Consider the following 22188-nt stretch of genomic DNA (forward strand, 5'->3'; position numbering starts at 1 on the left):
TTAGCAGTTATTTATTGTCTGTGGCGGAACCATTCGTTTTTTTTCAAATAACTGAGAAAATGTGGGTTTGAGTGGGCTGAGGTAGGGTGTCATTGTAGACCCCCCATTTCTTGTAAAACCTCAGTACACCTGAATCAGCAACTAACATGGCAGATTTTAAATCAAAATACATTATTTATAGCACCTTAAGCTGTAATTCAGTGACGGAGGGTGGAGGTGTTTGCCATCAAATGGGATAAGATAAGTTTATTGGATACAATAACTATTATAGTTAGCACCAGAGTCATTAATGATTTCCTTGGGCCTCATTAGAAAAATTTGCACAAAGACAGGTTAGTGGATCTGGGGTCAGCCTTATCTGGAAATTAGTTGATAAAAAACTAAGAGACTTATTCCAAAAACGTCTAATTTTGCCACACACCCAGAAGCAATGATAAAAAGAGGCTGAAGAGGTGTGACATTTAAGGCATTCCCCTGATACTGAAGGAATGAAGTGCGCTAATCTTTCTGGGGAGATGTGGGCCCTTTGGATTGTCTTATAATGTACTTCTTGAAGGTAAGAGGAGTGAAGAATTTTCATCGTTGATGTGAAGTGTGCACTAATAGAGGTGGGAGCTGGAATGGTGGGAATGTCCGATTTCCACTGTAAATATAATTATTCCCAGTGGTCGTGTGTAGCGGATTCAACCATTAAGTAGTAAAGAGGTCTGGTCCTATATGTGGTAGTCTCAGGATTAGTGAAAATCTTTTGTAATGGGTTGCTAATCAACCAGGTAAGGAGTGAGGGTCTGTTGGGTTGGAGAGAAGAAAGGTAGTGTTTGGTTTAAAGTTACAGTACATAAAAAAAGTGGTTGGGTGGTAACTGGTATTCCAAATAAAGTTGAGAGAATGATTTTATCTGGCCTACGGGATCAAATACGAATCAAATATGAGTTGCATCAGCCAACCCCTTATGCCTCCAAAGAAGGAACCAAGCATTTCTGAGGGAAGGCAGGGTTGCCCCAAATGGGTACTTGACTTATCAACAGCATGCCATGTGTAAAAAATATTGTGAAATAGGATATTATTTTTCATTTTTGTGGAGGAGGAGAATGTAGTAGTGTCGCTGGGGAGTATGGAGCAAAGAGAGCAGCGTCCAAGGTCGTGTCAGGGAAGGAGCTCCCATTTGTTAGCCAATCAGCTATGCATCGGAATAGAGCGGTCAAGTTATAAACAGTGAGTTAGGGACACCTATGCCTCCAAGTTGTCTGGGTTTCATAACCTTAGCTAACGCAAGTCTAGATTTGCTGCTTTTCCACAAGAATTTATGGTACTCTTTACCTAGAACGGCGCCCACGATTTTGATCTTAGGCATCGCAAGGTAAAAGATCGCTTTGGTCGCATCGCATGCGACCAAAAAATCGCATGCGATGCGACCGACGCGATTACCGCGATTTTACATAGGGAACAATTGTTAACACTACCCCACGATCAACGTCAACCCGAAGCGTGGCGAGCGCAGCGAGCCCGCGAGGGGCGGCGGTACGGGTCCTCCGACCTATTCATACCCCCACTATCAACGTCGGCGTGGAGTTGAGAATAGAAAGTGTGGCGAGCACAGCGAGCCACCGAGCCCGAAGCGTGGCGAGGGGACGCGCATACCTGTGAAGCCTGCGAGGGAAGGCGGATACCGGTGAAGGTATCCGCGTCCCCTCGCCACACTTTCTATTCTCAACTCCACGCCGACGTGGATAGTGGGGGTATGAAAAGGTCGGAGGACGCGTACCGCCGCCCCTCGCGGGTTTGCTACGCTCGCCACGCTTCGGATTGACGTTGATCGTGGGGTGGCGTTAACAATTGGGGGAGCCATTTCACACTTCAGGGTGGCTATTTGGGGTCTTTGGGCCATTTCACATTGTTCCCTATGTAAAATCGGGTCAATTGGGCCATTTAACATTGTTTCCTATGTAAAATCGCGGTAATCGCGTCGGTCGCATCGCATGCGATTTTTTTGGTCGCATGCGATGCGACCGACGCGATTTATATTTTAACATGCATTTCTATGTAAAATCGTGGGCATCGCATCGGTCGCATTGCATGCCATTATAATGGCCTGCGATGTACATGCGATGCCCACGATAGGCGCCGTTCTAGGTAAAGAGTACCGAATTTATTTACTAATTTGTGTATCTTAAGTGTGTGTCATATTTAGTTAGTTTAAGAGGCAGTTTCTGCATGATATAGAACATTTTGGGGAATATTATGCTCTGGATGACTGCTGTACGGCCTAATAAGGAACTATCTAGTAGTAATGTCGATATTTTAGTAATAACAAGGGAGTAATCTATAGAGTAAAGAGTGTTAAGGTCTGAGGGAATATTCACACCAAGATATTTAATATGTGACTTGGCAATAATGAAGGGGAAAGAAGATAAATACCTAATGGTTTGTGCATCAAGTTGGCCAGAGTGGAGAAGTTCTGATTTAGTCAGGTTGATACGGAATCCAGATTGTGATCCAATTAAATCTATTAGTCTGAGTATTGCGGGGATGGAAGAAGTGGAGTTGGAGATGAAAAGTAACAGGTCATCAGCAAATAGGGAGAGTTTAAGTTAGACGGGGCCAATTTGGATCCCTGAATATAGGGTAGATGCTCGTAGGGCAATAGCAAGTGGTTCCAATGCAACCACAAAAAGTAGTGGAGCAACCTTGATGTGTATCTTTTTTGATTTGGAAGGGGTCTGAAAGGAAACTGTTACATGCTATTCTTATTTGTGGGTCTGAGTATGTACATCGGATGATACGGAAAAAGTCTCCGGGAAAAACAAAGGCTGACAGGGTTGTGTATAGGTGTGCCATTCAACTAAATGAAAGGCTTTCTCTGCATCAAGCGACAGGAGCATGGAACCATCAGGGACAGGAGAATCAAAGGACAAGGAAATTATACTAAGGGCTTTGCGGACATTAAGTTCAGAGTGCCTTCCCCAAATTAATCTGGTTTGATCCGGGTGAAATATGGATGGGAGAATCAGTTGGAGTCTGTCTGCTATTATTTTGGTGAAAAGTTTGTAGTGGAGATTAAGTAATGAAATGGGGCGATAGGATGCTGGGAGGGTCCTGGTTTAGGAAGGACTTTCAATGTTGCAGTGTTAAAATTAGGAGGAGGGTTTTCTGATATTTTAATGTGTTGAAAGAAGGCTGTAAGTACAAGGATTATTTTAGGTTTTAATATTTTGTAAAAGTATGCACTAAAGCCATCTTGGCCAGGAACTCTCACATTTGAGATGTTTAATAGCTGCCTCAAATTCATCTGATATTATCGGGGAGAGGAGTGAGTCAGCTGCCGCAGTGGTTAATTGGGGGAATGATAAGCAGCTCCAAAATTAAGGTGTTAGGGCAGGTAATGAAGATGGGGGGTGGATGTTGGAGGGGGGGCTGAGTAAAGTTCAGTATAAATGAGGCAGAGAAGTTCTGCTATTTCCCTCATTACTAGTGGTTAGGGCACCCTTTGTGGTTTTTAGGGGTTGGACAGTTGAAGGTTGGCAGGAACCTTTAAGCAGATTAGATAAAAGTCAATTTACATAAAAAAAGGTGTCTGTCTCCCTGTGTCTGTAGTTATTCTTCATAGTTTAGTCGGGCAGTCTGATAGGCCAACTTCGCAGCCATGTGTGATGACTGTTTATAGAGCCAATCTCGGCATAGCATACACCTGCGCAGGTATATGTAACCAATATCTCTGAATTCTATTATCATGTAGTGTTCAAGATTGGTTACTAACATTACTCAGTGTGCTGAGGAAAAAATGTCTTGATTTACTTACTCAGTATTTAACCCCTCCCTCATGCACCTGGGTAATGTTACTGAACTAATTGAGCATCTACCACTATCTGTATGTTTGTTCGAGGAGGGTACAGGACCCACTCTATGAGCCCGCTCCACCACTAGGTCACTGCATTTTGCAGTAATAAGGATGGAAGTTTGTTTCTAACAAAATGGAACAGGGCAGGGCCCTTAATCGACGGAAGCTCCACTAGTCTGATATTGTTCCTTCTGGACCTATTTTTGATTTCGTCCAGCTTATTCCAAATGTGGTAATTATATGATGTTAGAGATTTCACTGACTGAGAGAGGTCAAAAACCTCATGTGAAAGTGCCCCTAGGTGATTCTCAGCTGTGGTCTCCCTGTGAGTCAGCGCTTTAAGGTGGGATGTGATGTCACTCACAGCCTGGGAGAGCAAGGGCACCATTGTGCTCTTAATCCCTTCTACTATGTCCCCATATGTAACCTGGGAGTCCAGGGAGTGACATACCTTATCCTGGGGAACCAGGCTTTTAGCAGCAGCAGTAGGGAGAGTGCTTTGGAGCCGTTCTCAGCAGCCATGTTGGGGTCTGTGCTGCATTTTTCCTGCCACGGTGGGAGCACTGCGCTCGTGCCAGCGGGGGTCACAAAGCGGTCCATGTCTTGCTACCTGTCTATGCGGAGGTGAGCGGGGGCTACGGTGGAGGCTGGGAGAGCCTTTACAATGCTGGCAGGTTCTGGCAGAACTCCGGTGGATGCTGCCTCACACCATGAACCCAGAACCGGAAGTCCTTCATATGTCCCTTTTAATTAAAAAAATATACCACCCTTTTGCAAAAACATATCAGGGGTCCCCTAATGGCAAACTGTCAATGCTACTGCATATTATCTACATTCCCATGGATGTTAAAATTAGGTTGAAAATACAAGAAATACTTCCCAACCACCTTACAAATAATCAGATGAGGTTTGTTTGTGGACAGCATATAGTGAAAGCTATTGATATGGCTCTGGTAGCTGTTGTTGTAGATTCTCAATAGGCACACTAAGGAAATTTGTCACACAGGGTGTTTGTTGTGTTTCCATCTCAGGCTGCAATCCTGGGATGAAAAAGAGAAATACGTGGGGCGCTCAAAGGTAAACAAGAATACGAATTTTATTAAAAACACATACACACAACACAATAATCACAATACATATGTATATATAAAAAACACTAAAATCAATGGTGGCACTATATCACAATTGTAAGCATTAGATGAATATGCACAAAAAAGCTTGGGCTCTTTTCCCTTTCCAATTGGGGGAAGATAGTATATGTTAGGGTAATCCAATTATTTTGATTAAGTTAGTGTCCACTTCTGCTTGAACCGTATAGGTTTAGAATAAATGGCCAGTGTGCACACTTTGACAGTCCACAGCAATAACGTTTGCTTTTATGAGAATAAATACTGAATAGGTGATAACAAGGACTTCTGTTGTAGGTGTTGTAAACAGTGTCCGTCCTGTTATCACAAATAATAGGGCTCTTACCACTCCGTGGCGCTGGGCAGTGTTAGCAGACTCTGATGTGCATAGCAGCGCTTGCTGCCTCCGTCTCTCTCAGCTGACCTGTTTGTAGAACCGGATCAGCCGGCTTAGTTCACCCGACTGGAGCCGTCTCTTTATTGTATGCCTTCTGTTGCAGCAATTCCCACACAGCGCTCTGCCACAGCGTCTGTGCTTTAGTAGGGGGGAAAAGAAAGAAATCTGCAGCTTTGGCGTGGCGGCGATCTCGGCTTCTAGTAGGTATCAGGAGTCGGGGAGACGGGAGAGCGGCACTTCAGGGCTTCAGAACGCGTTTCGCCGCACACTGGGCGGCTTTCTCAACAAGGTGTGGAGTTCATTCTCCCTAGCCAGCTATAAATGCTGGTCTGCTGAATTTGTGCAGGTGTTACAGGTTAATTAATCACCTCCTTGGTAGTCAGACGATTTAATTTAACCCGTTTGCAGTGTTCAGGTGCATGTGGTTTTTCTTTTATATGCTTACAATTTTTCTTAATACCAATTCATATTATATATTCAATAAAATAACCATTCTGCATGTCTATGTTTGCGTAAATCACACTTATTCTTAATATTTCATAATTGTCAGACATACACAGTTAATTTTGTTAATCAATCTCTATTTGTTATAACGGACAGATTCATAGTATCTATATAAACCAAACACAATTCTTAGTATAGAATTATTATTAATGTTCATAATAAAGGACTAAAATAATAAAAAACTGAGTAGCAACAATAATAATAATAGCAATAATGCAAAGTTTCTTTGTTATTTCATATATGAAAACCCATAAAGAGAAAATATAAAAGAAAGCGCAAATAAACAAACAGTATCAATACCATTTCTGCATTATATTTATAAAGGATATTTATTAATCCCATTAACCATTACTAAACCTGCTACCATACAGTTCACCCATTATTCCATAATTGTTTGATCTTTCTAAAGGGACAAGTATTGTCATTGCGCATATATCTGCTGTTCCATCAGGATCACCTTATTATACAGACAGTATATAGATATAGATAGTGACATAGTTAAATTCAGATTATTGATAAAGACCCAAATAATTTTTTAGCAAAATATTTATCATATTATATTTATTTATGTCTACATTTATTCATTGTACAAGGCTAATAGGTATCGCAATTTGTCTGTATATACACACGCACAAACATATATACTAAAGCACAGACGCTGTGGCAGAGCGCTGTGTGGGAATTGCTGCAACAGAAGGCATACAATAAAGAGACGGCTCCAGTCGGGTGAACTAAGCCGGCTGATCCGGTTCTACAAACAGGTCAGCTGAGAGAGACGGAGGCAGCAAGCGCTGCTATGCACATCAGAGTCTGCTAACACTGCCCAGCGCCACGGAGTGGTAAGAGCCCTATTATTTGTGATAACAGGACGGACACTGTTTACAACACCTACAACAGAAGTCCTTGTTATCACCTATTCAGTATTTATTCTCATAAAAGCAAACGTTATTGCTGTGGACTGTCAAAGTGTGCACACTGGCCATTTATTCTAAACCTATACGGTTCAAGCAGAAGTGGACACTAACTTAATCAAAATAATTGGATTACCCTAACATATACTATCTTCCCCCAATTGGAAAGGGAAAAGAGCCCAAGCTTTTTTGTGCATATTCATCTAATGCTTACAATTGTGATATAGTGCCACCATTGATTTTAGTGTTTTTTATATATACATATGTATTGTGATTATTGTGTTGTGTGTATGTGTTTTTAATAAAATTCGTATTCTTGTTTACCTTTGAGCGCCCCACGTATTTCTCTTTTTGGTCTATTTGTTTGTGGAGGCTGGCAATCCTCCCACGTGGTTGGCAGCAGGGTTACAAGTTATACACCCCCTCAGTCTCCAGCGCCAAAGACTCATTTGTTCTTTTGCAATCCTGGGATGGGCTGCACTTGGGGTGCTGGAAGCTTGGTGGGTAGGATGTAGGACCTACGCATAACATCTCTGGCCGTGAGTCTTGGCAAAACTCCTTGGTGAGTCTAACTGCCCAATGGTCTTTGTCAGGGACTTCCGCAAGGAGGTTTGGATTTTGCTGCATCTGGACAGCAGGTTGTGACCCTTCAATAGGAGTATTTACTGATGGGTAAAGAATGGTGTAATGGAGGACTATAAATAGGTCGAGACACAGGAAATTCAATCTTAGCTGAAGGTAATGATAACTGAAATGACCAACTTGGCGTAGACAGTATGGGTAGTATAATGGGTAACTAAAAGGGCCAACTTGGCTTCAGGTAAACAGAACTAAGATAATAATGGTAACTGAAATGGCCAACTCGGTATTGATACTCCGGCTTGTAAAAATGATAACACAAAAGGCCGACTTGGCTTCAGGGTACAGAACTCAGGTAATAATGGTAAATGAAATGAGCAACTTGTCATAGACAGGTAATACAGTTTCTGAAACTGGGAAGTCTGGCTAAGCTGACTCCAGAACGGGACCCGGACCGGACCGAATACTAGTGGATGTAGTAATCAGGCTCGGACAGGCTGGAAGACACAGACGCAGGATAAACTGGTCCACGTTATGCTGGGAATTGAGCAGGCAGATGTGAGGCAGGACAGCGACCAGTGCTAATTTATTGATCAGAGCTGAATATAATGCTCACAATGGATATTAAGTCTGCCCATTAAACCATACAACACTTTACTGCCAGCAACTGTGAAAATTGTAAAGGAGCCACAGGTTTTCTGGCTGGGATGTAGTTAATATGCCAACAGTTGGTATCACCTTGTGGTGAACAAATCAAGACACTGTGCCCACAGTGTGGTGAGCACAGCAAGACCATATGGGGCTAGTTGTGCTCTCCCCACGGCCAGTATTCTTGTGGTGGTTAGGATCCTACTGTCGGGATTGTGACCACCAGGATCCCAGCTGCTGGAAAACCATAATGAACCCTCCTGGCTCTCTTTCACAATTGATTAGTCTCTGCAACACAGACTAGCAGTCAGTTGGAATCCTCTACTTACCTGTATAGATGTCAAACAACGTTATACCAGAATATTACCCTACTCCCAAACTTTGATAGCAGTAGTAATTTAGGATTATCTGATGGTGTACTAACTAATGCAATATTGCACAGAATGGAGTGTACACTGTATAATGATATGCACAAGTGCAACAATGTGCAGGATAGAATAATGACCCCCTGTATATTCTGCACAAGTACAATAATGCACAGGACTAATCAATAACACTATAATAATATACACAAGTGCAAGAAGGCACAGATTGCAATTCTACGACACACTTGCAATATACACAGGTGTAGCAATACACAGGATAGAATACAAAGATAATTTTGCAATGTGTACAGGTGTAACAATACACAGGATGTACAGTAATACAAAGACATTCTTGCAATATACACAGGTGTAACAATACACAGGAGGTTAAACAGAGAAACTCTTGCAATATTACACAGGATGGAAAACTCCAGAAACATAGCTTTCTTTGATAGCCAGGAACACAGGACAGGGAAACAGACTGAAAATGATCCAACTCCCACGGGAGAACAGGATACCAGACTGACAGCACAGAGCAGGTTCAGGTAACAAGCCTCTATAACTGGCAACCGGGTGAGGGTCTGATGGCAATATAAATGACTTATGCCCAATCATAAGGAAAAACCATCCCCCAGCAATAATAAGCTATAATAGAAGACAAGTGAGAGTACTCACATGGCTGCAGCCAGACACACACTTACAGAGTGCTGATGGCCTAATTATGTGATAGGTTTGTACACAGACCAAACACACACAGTAAGGATGCAGTAACATAGACCAAGCAGAGGCTGCTCATAGAAGGATATAAATAAAAACGTTTTCTGATAACAAATGTGCACTGCTGTTGCAAAATTAAAAAGAAAAACATACAGAGGTACACTTATTATTCTGGTCTGTGGGGCATTTCAAGTCGAGGCTTCAGCTGAGAATTGATACCCTAAGAGAGACACACACCAGAATTCTCCTGTATCTTTATCAATGCCCCATCTATAATGTTGTCTTGACCCAATCCCTGATTAATGGCTTGCTTGACAATTAATCTGAGGGCCATATTAGGACCACAAGTGTACCTTTAAAACAGAAAAAAAAAACTGCAAATCATTTCAATCTGTGTAATCACCACATAAAAAATAATATGTTCACATTATTTAAGCTGTAAAAGAGTTTAAAATAGGGTATTCTGGGTAGAGATGAGCGGGTCCGGATTCCCGAGATCCGACAGATCCGAATATCGGGGATCCGGGCCAGATCCGAGCCGGCTCGGGAGTTCCCGCCTGAATTCCGGACCAATAACGAGGCCGAACGTCATCATCGCGCTGTCGGATTCTCGCGGGAGCGGGATCTTATAAAAGACGCACGCGCACCCGCCATCTTCACTCCAATCTTGGAGAGGGAAGAGGGTGGTTGGGAAGCTCCGTGTGCTCCGTGCTGTGCTCTGTGCCATGTGCTCCGTGACCTGACCTGTGCCCTCACTGCCCTGTGCTGTGCTCCGTGCCATGTGCTCCGTGCTGTGCTCCGTGACCTGCCCTCACTGCCCTGTGCTGTGCTCCGTGCCATGTGCTCCGTGCTGTGCTGTGCTCCGTGACCTGCCCTCACTGCCCTGTGTTGTAGACTTGTGGCCTGAGCCCTGTAGTGTGATTTAACTAACTAGGTGCTGCAGTGCTCACACGCAGGGGCTGCAGTGTCCACTGTCCAGGGGCTGTCCTGTGGCCTGTGCCCTGTTGTGATTTATTTAGCCCTAAGCCCTGTGTTGTGATTTATTTTATTTAGCCCTGAACCCTGTGTTTTTTTGTGATTTAACTAACTAACTCAGTGCTGCAGTGCTCACACGCAGGGGCTGCAGTGCTGCTGAGTAGTACACTGTGTACAGGGGCAGCATTAAGGGGCTGTGTCCAGTGTGACGGCCTATATCTTATCCATTGTCCAGTGTCACGAGTCACTCACGACATATATCCTGTGTCCTGTCCTGTGTGACGACTGACGACATACGACATATCCTGTGTCCAGTGTGACGACATATATCCTGTGTCCAGTGTGACGACATATATCCAGTGGCCAGTGTGACATCTAACCATTGTGTGACGGCATATATCCAGTGTCCAGCGTGACATATATCCATTGTCCAGTGTACAGGAGCTGTGTCCAGTGTGACGGCTGTGTCCATTGTCCAGGGGCTGTGTCCAGTGTGACGGCTGTGTCTCCAGTGTACAGGAGCTGTGTCCAGAGGCTGTGTCCATTGTCCAGGGGCTGTGTCCAGGGTGACAGGCTGTGTCCAGTGTCCAGGGGCAGTGTCCAGGGGCTGTGTCCAGGGGCAGTGTCCAGTGTCCAAGGGGCTGTGTCCAGTGGGACAGGCTGTGTCCAGTGTAAAGTAAGAAAAATAAATAAAAGTAATAAATAAAATAAAAACACATTTTTGGAGGATGATGGAGGAGGACATAGTGGGAGTGCTGAAGCTGCTACCACCAGTCATGACAAGGCCGATACCTCTTTGTATTTGCTGTTTGGAACATTTCTCTTTTTTTGGGATAGTTTATTAAACTGCCACCCTGTCTGCCCCTGCAGTGCCGCTCTGCCAGGTTGGAAGTGTAAGGTCCACATGTATGTGATGCCGACTGCTGTCGCTTAGCTTAGTCATCCAGCTACCTCGGTATACCCTTTTGGCCCAACTACAGTAAATGAAAACAATTTTGTAAGCTGTGAAGTGATCAAAATTGACTAGAAATGAGTGGAAACTAATGTTATTGAGGTTAATAATACTTTAGGGGCAAAAACAGGCCCAGATTCTGTTATTTTAGCCATTTTTAGCATTTTTTCATAAAAATCCAGATCCAAAACCAAAACCAAAACCCACAAGGGTGGTTTTGCCAAAACCAATCCAGATCCAAAACACGAAGGGAGATCCAGATCCAAAACCAAAACCCGAAAAAGTGGCCGCCGCACATCTCTAATTCTGGGATGTTTGATCGATCAAATTCCTATTTTCTCCCAATTTGTATTGAAGGAGTAAGGGTCTCTAATATAACATTTAATCAGTCTACAGACTTAATGTATTATATTAATATGATTTCAAGAATCTCCTACCTGTGGTTGAAATAAAGATCTATAGTCAAAACCAGATCAAATATGATAAAGTCGTCTACTCTCTCTCATCACATATTGTGATGAGATGGCTGAATCTCTGACCCCTTCTGTTTTTGTGCCAATGGTGCATCCTCAAGTAATTGACATTATATTCAGAGGTGTGTGTATATACCTGGTCTGCACAATGAAACTACACCAATCTCACTTTGAGGCTTCCGAAGAAATTTAGATGCAAAAAACCTTAAATGTATTTTACATTCAACAAATGTTGATATTCCTTGACTGCCAATGGGTCAAATGCACCACACTTTAAAAAAAGAATAAAGTGGAGAGTGATAAACAACCAGCTTGTAACTGTGATTTTTCAAACCCAGCCTATAACATGGCAGTTAGAAGCTGATTGGCTGGTTGTTTATCACTCTCCAGTTTATACATTTTTGAAGTTGGTGCACCTGGCCTCATATGAGAGTGATAAATATCAAAGAATAACAAAACACAACAAAAGAACATTCAGATTATCTGCTCTTAGTAGACTGATATTTTCTTAAAAAATCAGTTCACAGATATTGTTCTCACTTGAGCAATAGTTGAATTATAAATATTATAACATATTTTGATCTCTGCAATGCCCTATCCATGAAACAATCACAAATATCTTAAAGATAAAACCTCATAAGGAGAAATTTACCAAAATGGGAGTTCTATTTCACATGGGATGTTGCAATGGGCAACCAATAAGATACTATCTATTATCTTATGGAATGTGCGAGATAAATAAGAAGTAGATTGTGATTGGTTGACCATGGCAACATCCCATGTGAAATAGAACTTCCATCTTAGTAAATTTCCCCCCTGGGGGAAATTTACTAAGATGTGAAATACACTTCTTATGGAATGTGCGAGATAAATAAGAAGTAGATTGTGATTGGTTGACCATGGCAACATCCCATGTGAAATAGAACTTCCATCTTAGTAAATTTCCCCCCTGGGGGAAATTTACTAAGATGTGAAATACACTTCACAGGTCATGTTGCTATGGGCAACCAATCAGAAGCTAATTCTTATTTCTTTTTCACCCTCTAGAAGATAGTAGACAGGATCTGATTGGTTGCCGATAGCAGCATGACCTGTGAAGTGTATTTCACATATTAGTAAATTTCTCCCAATATGTAGGGGAACATTTCTGTAGAGATGATCTTCAAAAACGTCCATTTCTTTGTGGGTTTTGTCTGCTGGATTTAAAGATTTAAACAAGCAATAAAATACAAAATCATACATGTTTCAAATTTACTATTATTGCTCCTTTGGATTCAATGTTTCAAGTTGTCAAACATTTGGCAAAGATGTGGTAGAGTTGAAGCACTGTGCTTGTTTATTTACAACAGAGTGGCACTAGAGCAGGGCTGGGCAACACTGGCCCTCCAGATGTTTATGAACTACACATCCCAGCATGCCTTGCATCAGTTTTAGCATGGCCACATAGCAAAACTAATGCAAAGCATCCTGGGATGTGTAGTTCATTAACATCTGGAGGGCCGGTGTTGCCCAGCCCTGCACTAGAGTTACTAGAGATTTAAAAGTAATCTTCTTTAGTAGCACATTTTGTTCAATTATTATACAATTACACTAGATTATTATATTGATTCAATATTTGAACTCTTTTGAATTGATTCAACATTTGAGCTTTTGATGTCCCCTCTTGCACATTAAAATATTATCGAGCTAGAGACACCATAAACTTGTTACAGCATACTCAATTATACAGTAAAAAAAATTCCTGGTTATCATTTGCTCTTTGCATAGTATTGTGGTAGTACTTCTTGACCAACATAAACATTTCTAAACTTTAATGCAAATGTTTTAACTACATATTATGTAGAGATATTTTTTTATTGGTTTTTGTTTTGATAATAAAAGTGGTGATTTTGTGTTGTGGTATTATGCTATGTGAACAGAAGATTAAGTTGTAATATTCACAAGTAATATATTAATAGTCAGCAATCTGCTGAGAAATGCAGCATATGTTCCATTCTAAATACAAACATATAAGACATCATAAATTGGTAGTATTACACAAAATGGTTATCTACACTATAGGTATTAAACAGAAACAGATCAGATGCCTGGTGTACACCAGGTGCAAATACAGTACTTGATTTGCATACAGACCAAATCGACAGGGGTGGCACCATATGAGGTGAAGGGGTTACTTGCACGGGTGCCGGACGGCTCCCCGACAGTCGGGATTCCGACAGTCATTCATCCGACGTCGGAATCCCGACTGCTCCCTCATGGGGGTCCACGAACCCCATAGAGGGAGAATAAAATAGGTGGCAAGCTGCGCTTGCCACCGTGCCCGCAGCGTGGCGAGCGCAGCGAGCCTGCAAGGGGCTTCATTGGGCTCCCCATGCTGTGCAGTCAGGATTCCGTCATTGGAGTACTGACTGTCGGAATCCCGACTGTCGGGGTAATATACCACACCCACTTGCACATACTCCTGGCAAATAGTGATACAGGGGAAAGGCTGAAGTTGTGGGTGATGGGTAGAGATAGTGGGAAATGGAGAAGCACAGGGTCACATGGTAAAAGGAGGGAGAGGTGATGGGGAGAGAAAGTGGGAGAGGAAGGGGCAGTGGATGATAAAAAAGTGGTAGGGAAAGACAGTGAGTGACAAGGAGAAGGTGGTAGACAGGCAGAAATTGCTGCAGCATCAGGTGATGTCTGGAGACAAACTTCTTTGCTTCCGGGGGGGCCTGGGATGGCTGTATACACGTGGAGCACCAATATCACATCCACAGAGCTCCACCATCCCCAGCCTCTGGAGCAGCGTGGCGAAGGAGGAGACAAGCAGAGGAGGCGGAGGAGGTGAGCAGAGGAGGCGAGTGGAGGGGAGGAGGTTGGAGGAAGCAAGTGTCGAGTGTCCCCTGGCATAGGATGCAGTGACACCCGGTCAGAGGCGTGCAGTGCTGTGGCCCACTGGCAGCACCATCGGCCCGGGGAAGGACCCCCATGAAAGATCACCAGGTAAGTCCTGGCCGGCAGGACACCCGGCTACACTGGCAGAAATATATGGAATTCAGCCCCCAGCCAAGGATTGCTGGAGCCCGCCCCCTCCTCCACATCAATGTTCCTGCTCCAGGCTGCCCCAGGAGAACTTAGTGGCCAACCCCGGATTTAATGGCTCCTGCAACAAGAGGGCAGCAGAGATGGACCTCAGCCCACAGAGGGCCCAACTATGGCCCCCGGCCTCAATGACGCTCCCTACCTCACTGACTCTCTTCCACCCCATGCTGGCTCTTCCTCCAGCTGCAGCTCCAGCCAGGGCCCCTGACATGCTGGCCCACCCCCTAGCCCCACAGAAGGGCAGCCTCTGGAGCCATCCATGCTGGCTATAGTATGCTGAAGGGGAAATGGTCTATAAAGCTCTTTCACTGCTGCCCTGTGAGTAGTGAAGTAAAGATGGCACTGCTAATGGCTGACAATATTTATTTTCCTCGAGCCTTATTACATGCCTGCATGTCCTTAGTATAGACCTGTTAGTGAACAAATCATCTCCCAGTTCCCTATGATTCCCAATAATGTATTTGAACATGCTAATCATATGTCCTTTTAACCTCTGTTTCTTCAGTGAAAACATATAAAGCCTGGTTAACCTATCTTTGTATTATAGTGATTTGAGAACTTTTACTAGCCAGTTGCCCTCCTCTGTACCTGTTCCAATTAATTTATGTCCTTTTTAAGGTGTGGTGCCCAGAACTGAACACAGTGTTTACTGAACACTTGTAAAGAGGCACTATAAAATTGGCTTCCGTTAAATACATCCCCCTTTTAATGCATGCCAGTGTCCTGTTTGCTTTTGCTGCTGCACTTGAGCAGTGTGCACTATTACCCAATTTTTCATCTATGATGAACCCCAAGTCCTTCTCTACAGCAAATTCCCTAGAATAACTATATTTAGCCTATAAGTAGCATGTTCCTTTTTGTTCCCATAATGAATTACTTTACATATATCAATGTTAAACTGCATTTACCACCTTTCCACACACCTTTTTAGTTTAATTAGTCCCCTTTGTAATGTATCCACATCCTGTCCTAAGTTAATTTCCTTACTCAAATTTGTGTCATCTGCAAATATTGCAATTTTACTCAGTATGTCACTACCTATATCAATAATGTATATATTAAACAAGGTAGGTCCCAATATGGAACCATGTGGGACTCCATTTTTGACCTTACCCCAGATTGAGTGTATGCCCATTCCCACCACTCTCTGGGCCTTATTCTGGTTGGAGCGGCCGGGCCGTACGCGGACGTCCCGGGATTTTTTATGATCTGCGCATGCGTACATTCGCTAATGCGCAGGCGCGACCACTCACCAACGCTTACGGACGGGTCTCTACGTGCGAAAAAACCTGTACGCGAGTGTACGGGTATTGGGGGCGGCACAGGGGCGTGAAGAGGGGTGCGGCCGAAATAATGAGGGAAAATGGGCGTAAATATGGGCGTACACGGGTGTGTGCACCAAAAATGAGCGGTGCTACTACCGCACGATCGACTAAAGCACCGTTCATTTCGGACACAAAACAGGCGGCCGCCAACCGCCATCTCAAACCACCCCTACAGATACCGCATGCCAGCGTGCGCCTGGGTTAGCTAATTTACGCGGATTACTACTCAAACACATACACCTGAATGTAATAAGCAATGCTGCAGTCTATTAAGTCCAAACCATGAATTCACTACCTGCAAGCCACACACAGCACTCTAACACATTGGAAGGTTATCTTTCTATACTTCTCTACATTTAAAGGTTTGTGTAATTTAAGGTAAGAATCTTTGTAAGACCTGCTTATATATGCTAAGGTAGGTATTTGTTAAACAGGTCGACACATTCACTACGTGCTTTCATAGACTTTACACAGTAGCACACTCAATCTACACAAGTCGACATGTGTCAACGTGTTCACTCTAATACAAACATAGGTTTTGTATTTATGATACAATAACATAAACCACATCTAACACCTACAAAGGATGTTTCAGCAATGTTTGAAGCCCATGCCCACTATTTTGCACATTAATTAATTCAATCAATTAATTCATTTTCATAATTATAGTTGAAAGGCAACATTTGCAGGTCCATATATATGAAGGGTATGTCAGCGTACACGGACGTACGCTCACTCTCACGAGCGGTGACATAAGCTGACTTTTCTATTGAAAACAATAGGGACCCGTCCGTGCAAGCTGGCGTACGCTCAGATAGCCGCCAGAAGTTGGTGGGAAGACGGCCGAGAGACGTCCGTAAACGGTGGTGTACGCTCAATTGTACGCCAGTTGTCGGAGTGTAAGGGCTGGTCCGTCCGCGTACGTTGGCGTACGCTCATTTGTACGCCACTCCCCTTCTACGTTGTTTCTGCCCGTACGTATGCGGCTGAGTTGTGGGTGGACTTAACCCCAACGGCCGCGTGCGGCTAGCGTACGTTAATAGCGAACGTACGCACGTTTGGCCGCTACGATCAGAATAAGGCCCTCTGTCCCTAATTGTGCAACTGGTTAATCCAATTACAAATGTTATATCCTAACCCAAAACTACCTAGTTTTATTAATAACCTTTTATGAGGCACTGTGTCAAAAGCTTTAGAGAATTCAAGAAGTATTACATTAACAGATTTCCCTAAGTCCACCCCCTTCTGTCTTAGTCATAGAATAATTAAATTAGTCTGACATGATCTTTTTGGACGAACCCTTAACTTATCACCTTCGCCTGTTCTAAGAAATTTTCGATACTATCTCTTATTTTCCCCACAATGGATGTAAGGCTGACTGGTCTATAATGTTCAGGGTTAGTTTTGCTACCATTCTTCCATATTGGTACTATGTTAGCTATGCGCCAGTCCCTTGGTACCATTTGAATATCAGATATAATGGTAGTGCTATGACATAACTCAATATTTTAAGTATCCTAGGGTGTTTTTTTGTCTGGGCCAGGAGATTTGTTACTATTTAGGTTCTGAAAAAAATGGGATTTTTGTGAGCGTAAGAGGACCCAAGAAGAGCCCCTCAAGTTCACAGATCCTGGCGCTGTTTTAGATAAGCAAAAGGGCTTAACCAAAAAAGATGATATAATCAAAACCGTATATAAGTATGGCTGCTGCAAGGTGTAAGTGAGAGTGCTAAATCTCACTAAGGGTTAATAGGACAAGAAATTGATTACACCTGCGCTGCTGAGCCTATGAGCTTTTTGCTGAACAAAAGGACAACCGGAGACACTCAATAGTAATGTAACAAATTTTATATAAAAAGAATATAAATGAAGATATATAAATTCATACAAATATATTTAAAAACAGATACAATAAAGCATGCTCAATAGAGAAATGTATAGCAGAAAACACTCTCCACTTGGATCATAAAAAGGAGGGTGAGCATATGGTCCTGGACAATAGTGCGTTTCCCGAATACCATCCATCTGCGTTACACGCGCTAAAAAGGGTACTGCGCTATTGTCATCTGTGCATATTCTATCTGCCTGCTTCCATCGTTACTGGCTTGTGTCCCCCGCAACCCTCCCCCCTTCTCCCCTTGCTATTTAACACCATCAGCATTTTCCAATATAAAATATTTATTAAAACATTTAAAGCAGATCACAATGCAAATCTTGAGACAAGTTTTCTAGTACAGACGTATTCTTTGGATTTATGGATCGTAATGGTTGTCAATGGTTATCCAACGCGTTTCGTCTCTTTATGAGACTTCATCAGGGGTGAACAATTTTATATTAGATCTAATATAAAATTGTTCACCCCTGATGAAGTCTCATAAAGAGACGAAACGCGTTGGGTAACCAATGACATCCATAAATCCAAAGAATACGTCTGTACTAGAAAACTTGTCTCAAGATTTGCATTGTGATCTGTTTTAAATGTTTTAATAAATGTTTTATATTGGAAAATGCTGATGGTGATCATGGTATTATAAAGGAAAGACTAGAAGTAATTATATAGGGCGCTACATAACACTATTGGTTTGGCTATTGGTTGTGGATCTCTCTAGTAGGAGATCAAGTGTTATCAAGCGACCGACCCTGCTTAGCGCAAATTCTAGAGATATTGTGTAATATATATATATATATATATATATATATATATTCTAAAAGAGAAGAGAGGAGCGCTCCCATAGTGCTTATAAAGTTTTATTTTCAGACAAAATAGTAAGAGTCCAACAGCAAATTGAGGACTGGGTCACGTACCAAAGATGATGGTTAGGCACAACCGCGGGTGTAAACAGCATATATTTGCGCTGCTCCAAGCAGCATAAACGAACCAAAGTGCTCTCACCACTCGTCTCGTTTCCACAAGTATGACCGACGCCAGGCCACGCCCCTACGCGTTTCATCACTAGGACTTCGTCAGAGGGCTGGTCCTGGCGTCGGTCAGCTCCCTCTTTGTAGCCTGGCTTCAATTCTACGTCACACATGACAGTCTCTTGATTGCCCTGGCTAGGAGCAATCAAAAACAGCTGCGCTGACTTTAAACAGCGTGTGGTTTTTCTGCTGCTTTGCAGTCTATACAATGTCATATAAAAACGTTCAACATTTGCATATACAAAACAATTTCTTATAAAAAATCCATAAAAAACAATCCATACAAAACAATTCATAAAACAATTAAAAAACAGATATAACATATTTTGCACTATGGACATATATTATATTACATAGGAAGAATAGAAATAAAATTGCTTTTATAAAAAAAAGGGCTACCTCTAGCCGGATAAATTTAAAGTGATAGTGGTCATTTAGAGAAAAAACCTCCATATGAACCAGATTGTACCAATTTTCTAGCCTGTACACATGATAAGATGCTGGGACAAAATAATAGAATAAAATGGAATAAATGCGTAGAAATCTGTTAGGTGTTACTCAGAAGAATAATATTATGATTAGACAGCGGCTTATCTCTATATACCCGCTATAATTATTATCAACAATCGGGGAACCTTTTATTTATTTTTTGAAAAAAATCTCTCTCTATCTTCGTCGGGCCACTTTAAATCTCTTACATTGATGTTAATATAATGCTAGATTGGAGTTACTAATCCTTTCAGGATACATTCTTAATATGTTGTCACAAACTGCATGGAGCAGCATAAATAAACCCATATATTATATAACAGATAAACGGAAATGTTACAGTAATGATTATAACCGGATTGCGATGCTCTTTAAGGGATATGTACATAAACAGAAAATCATATACCAAAAATTTTTATATACCAAAAATTTACCAAAAATTTATATAGTAGCAGACTAGGTTGAAATGACAAGTTGGGAAAAAAATAAAAAAAATTTTATTTTGTATTTAAAGAACTGGGGAAAATTAAATGAATGGGAATAAAAATATATATAAATATAAATGGGACAGATTCATGGTGCCGATTGTTATTTGAGAAATGGTGTTATTTCGATTCCCTCATTAAGTCCTAAAGGGTATAGTGTATTTAAGGTCATAATCCAAAAGGATTCCCTTTTGGCCAATAAAATGTCTCTGTACACTATACCCTTTAGGACTTAATGAGGGAATCGAAATAACACCATTTCTCAAATAACAATCGGCACCATGAATCTGTCCCATTTATATTTATATATATTTTTATTCCCATTCATTTAATTTTCCCCAGTTCTTTAAATACAAAATATTTTTTTTTTTTTTTTTTCCCCAACTTGTCATTTCAACCTAGTCTGCTACTATATAAATTTTTGGTAAATTTTTGGTATATAAAAATTTTTGGTATATGATTTTCTGTTTATGTACATATCCCTTAAAGAGCATCGCAATCCGGTTATAATCATTACTGTAACATTTCCGTTTATCTGTTATATAATATATGGGTTTATTTATGCTGCTCCATGCAGTTTGTGACAACATATTAAGAATGTATCCTGAAAGGATTAGTAACTCCAATCTAGCATTATATTAACATCAATGTAAGAGATTTAAAGTGGCCCGACGAAGATAGAGAGAGATTTTTTTCAAAAAATAAATAAAAGGTTCCCCGATTGTTGATAATAATTATAGCGGGTATATAGAGATAAGCCGCTGTCTAATCATAATATTATTCTTCTGAGTAACACCTAACAGATTTCTACGCATTTATTCCATTTTATTCTATTATTTTGTCCCAGCATCTTATCATGTGTACAGGCTAGAAAATTGGTACAATCTGGTTCATATGGAGGTTTTTTCTCTAAATGACCACTATCACTTTAAATTTATCCGGCTAGAGGTAGCCCTTTTTTTTATAAAAGCAATTTTATTTCTATTCTTCCTATGTAATATAATATATGTCCATAGTGCAAAATATGTTATATCTGTTTTTTAATTGTTTTATGAATTGTTTTGTATGGATTGTTTTTATGGATTTTTTATAAGAAATTGTTTTGTATATGCAAATGTTGAACGTTTTTATACGACATTGTATAGACTGCAAAGCAGCAGAAAAACCACACGCTGTTTAAAGTCAGCGCAGCTGTTTTTGATTGCTCCTAGCCAGGGCAATCAAGAGACTGTCATGTGTGACGTAGAATTGAAGCCAGGCTACAAAGAGGGAGCTGACCGACGCCAGGACCAGCCCTCTGAAGAAGTCCTAGTGATGAAACGCGTAGGGGCGTGGCCTGGCGTCGGTCATACTTGTGGAAACGAGACGAGTGGTGAGAGCACTTCGGTTCGTTTATGCTGCTTGGAGCAGTGCAAATATATGCTGTTTACACCCGCGGTTGTGCCTAACCGTCATCTTTGGTACGTGACCCAGTCCTCAATTTGCTGTTGGACTTTTACTATTTTGTCTGAAAATAAAACTTTATAAGCACTATGGGAGCGCTCCTCTCTTCTCTTTTAGAATACTTTTACCTGTGAATCCGGGTGCCCGCAAGGGTAATCAGTGGAGCTGCCGGTCGAAAAAACAGACCCTGAGTGCTAAAGGATAAAGGACACAGACGGGACTTTGGTTCCAATTATTAACAGTAACTTTAAGGACTTGCGCACTATATTTGGACTTTTTTGTGATATATATATATATATATATATATATATATATATATATATATATATATATATATATATATATATAGGAAGGAAGAGACTGGCACTCAAGGGTCTTTGTAAAAAGCAGTGTATTCACAGGAAAAACATCCAACGTTTCGGGGCTGCGCCCCTTTGTCAAGGTGTATGTGGTAACAACAATAGAAACAAGTGCTTACCTTAAATAAGTGATGGTGGGGGTGAGGCAGCGTGAAACGCTGTAGGCTGTCTGCCTGCGCAGGCAGACAGCCTACAGCGTTTCACAGCGCAGGCAGACAGCAGCGCAGGCAGACAGCAGCGCAGGCAGACGCAGCGCAGGCAGACAGCCTACAGCGTTTCACGCTGCCTCACCCCCACCATCACTTATTTAAGGTAAGCACTTGTTTCTATTGTTGTTACCACATACACCTTGACAAAGGGGCGCAGCCCCGAAACGTTGGATGTTTTTCCTGTGAATACACTGCTTTTTATAAAGACCCTTGAGTGCCAGTCTCTTCCTTCCTATATCCCATTGTTTGTATGGGCACCGGGGCAGCTGACCAACTGGAGTGAGTGCCGGACCGTATCACCCTATATATATATATATATATATATATATATATATATATATATATATATATATATATATATATATATATATGGAAAACAGAATAGAA

The sequence above is a fragment of the Crinia signifera genome, chromosome 5 (assembly GCF_055691185.1).
Source record: "Crinia signifera chromosome 5, ASM5569118v1, whole genome shotgun sequence".
Lineage (NCBI taxonomy): Eukaryota > Metazoa > Chordata > Amphibia > Anura > Myobatrachidae > Crinia > Crinia signifera.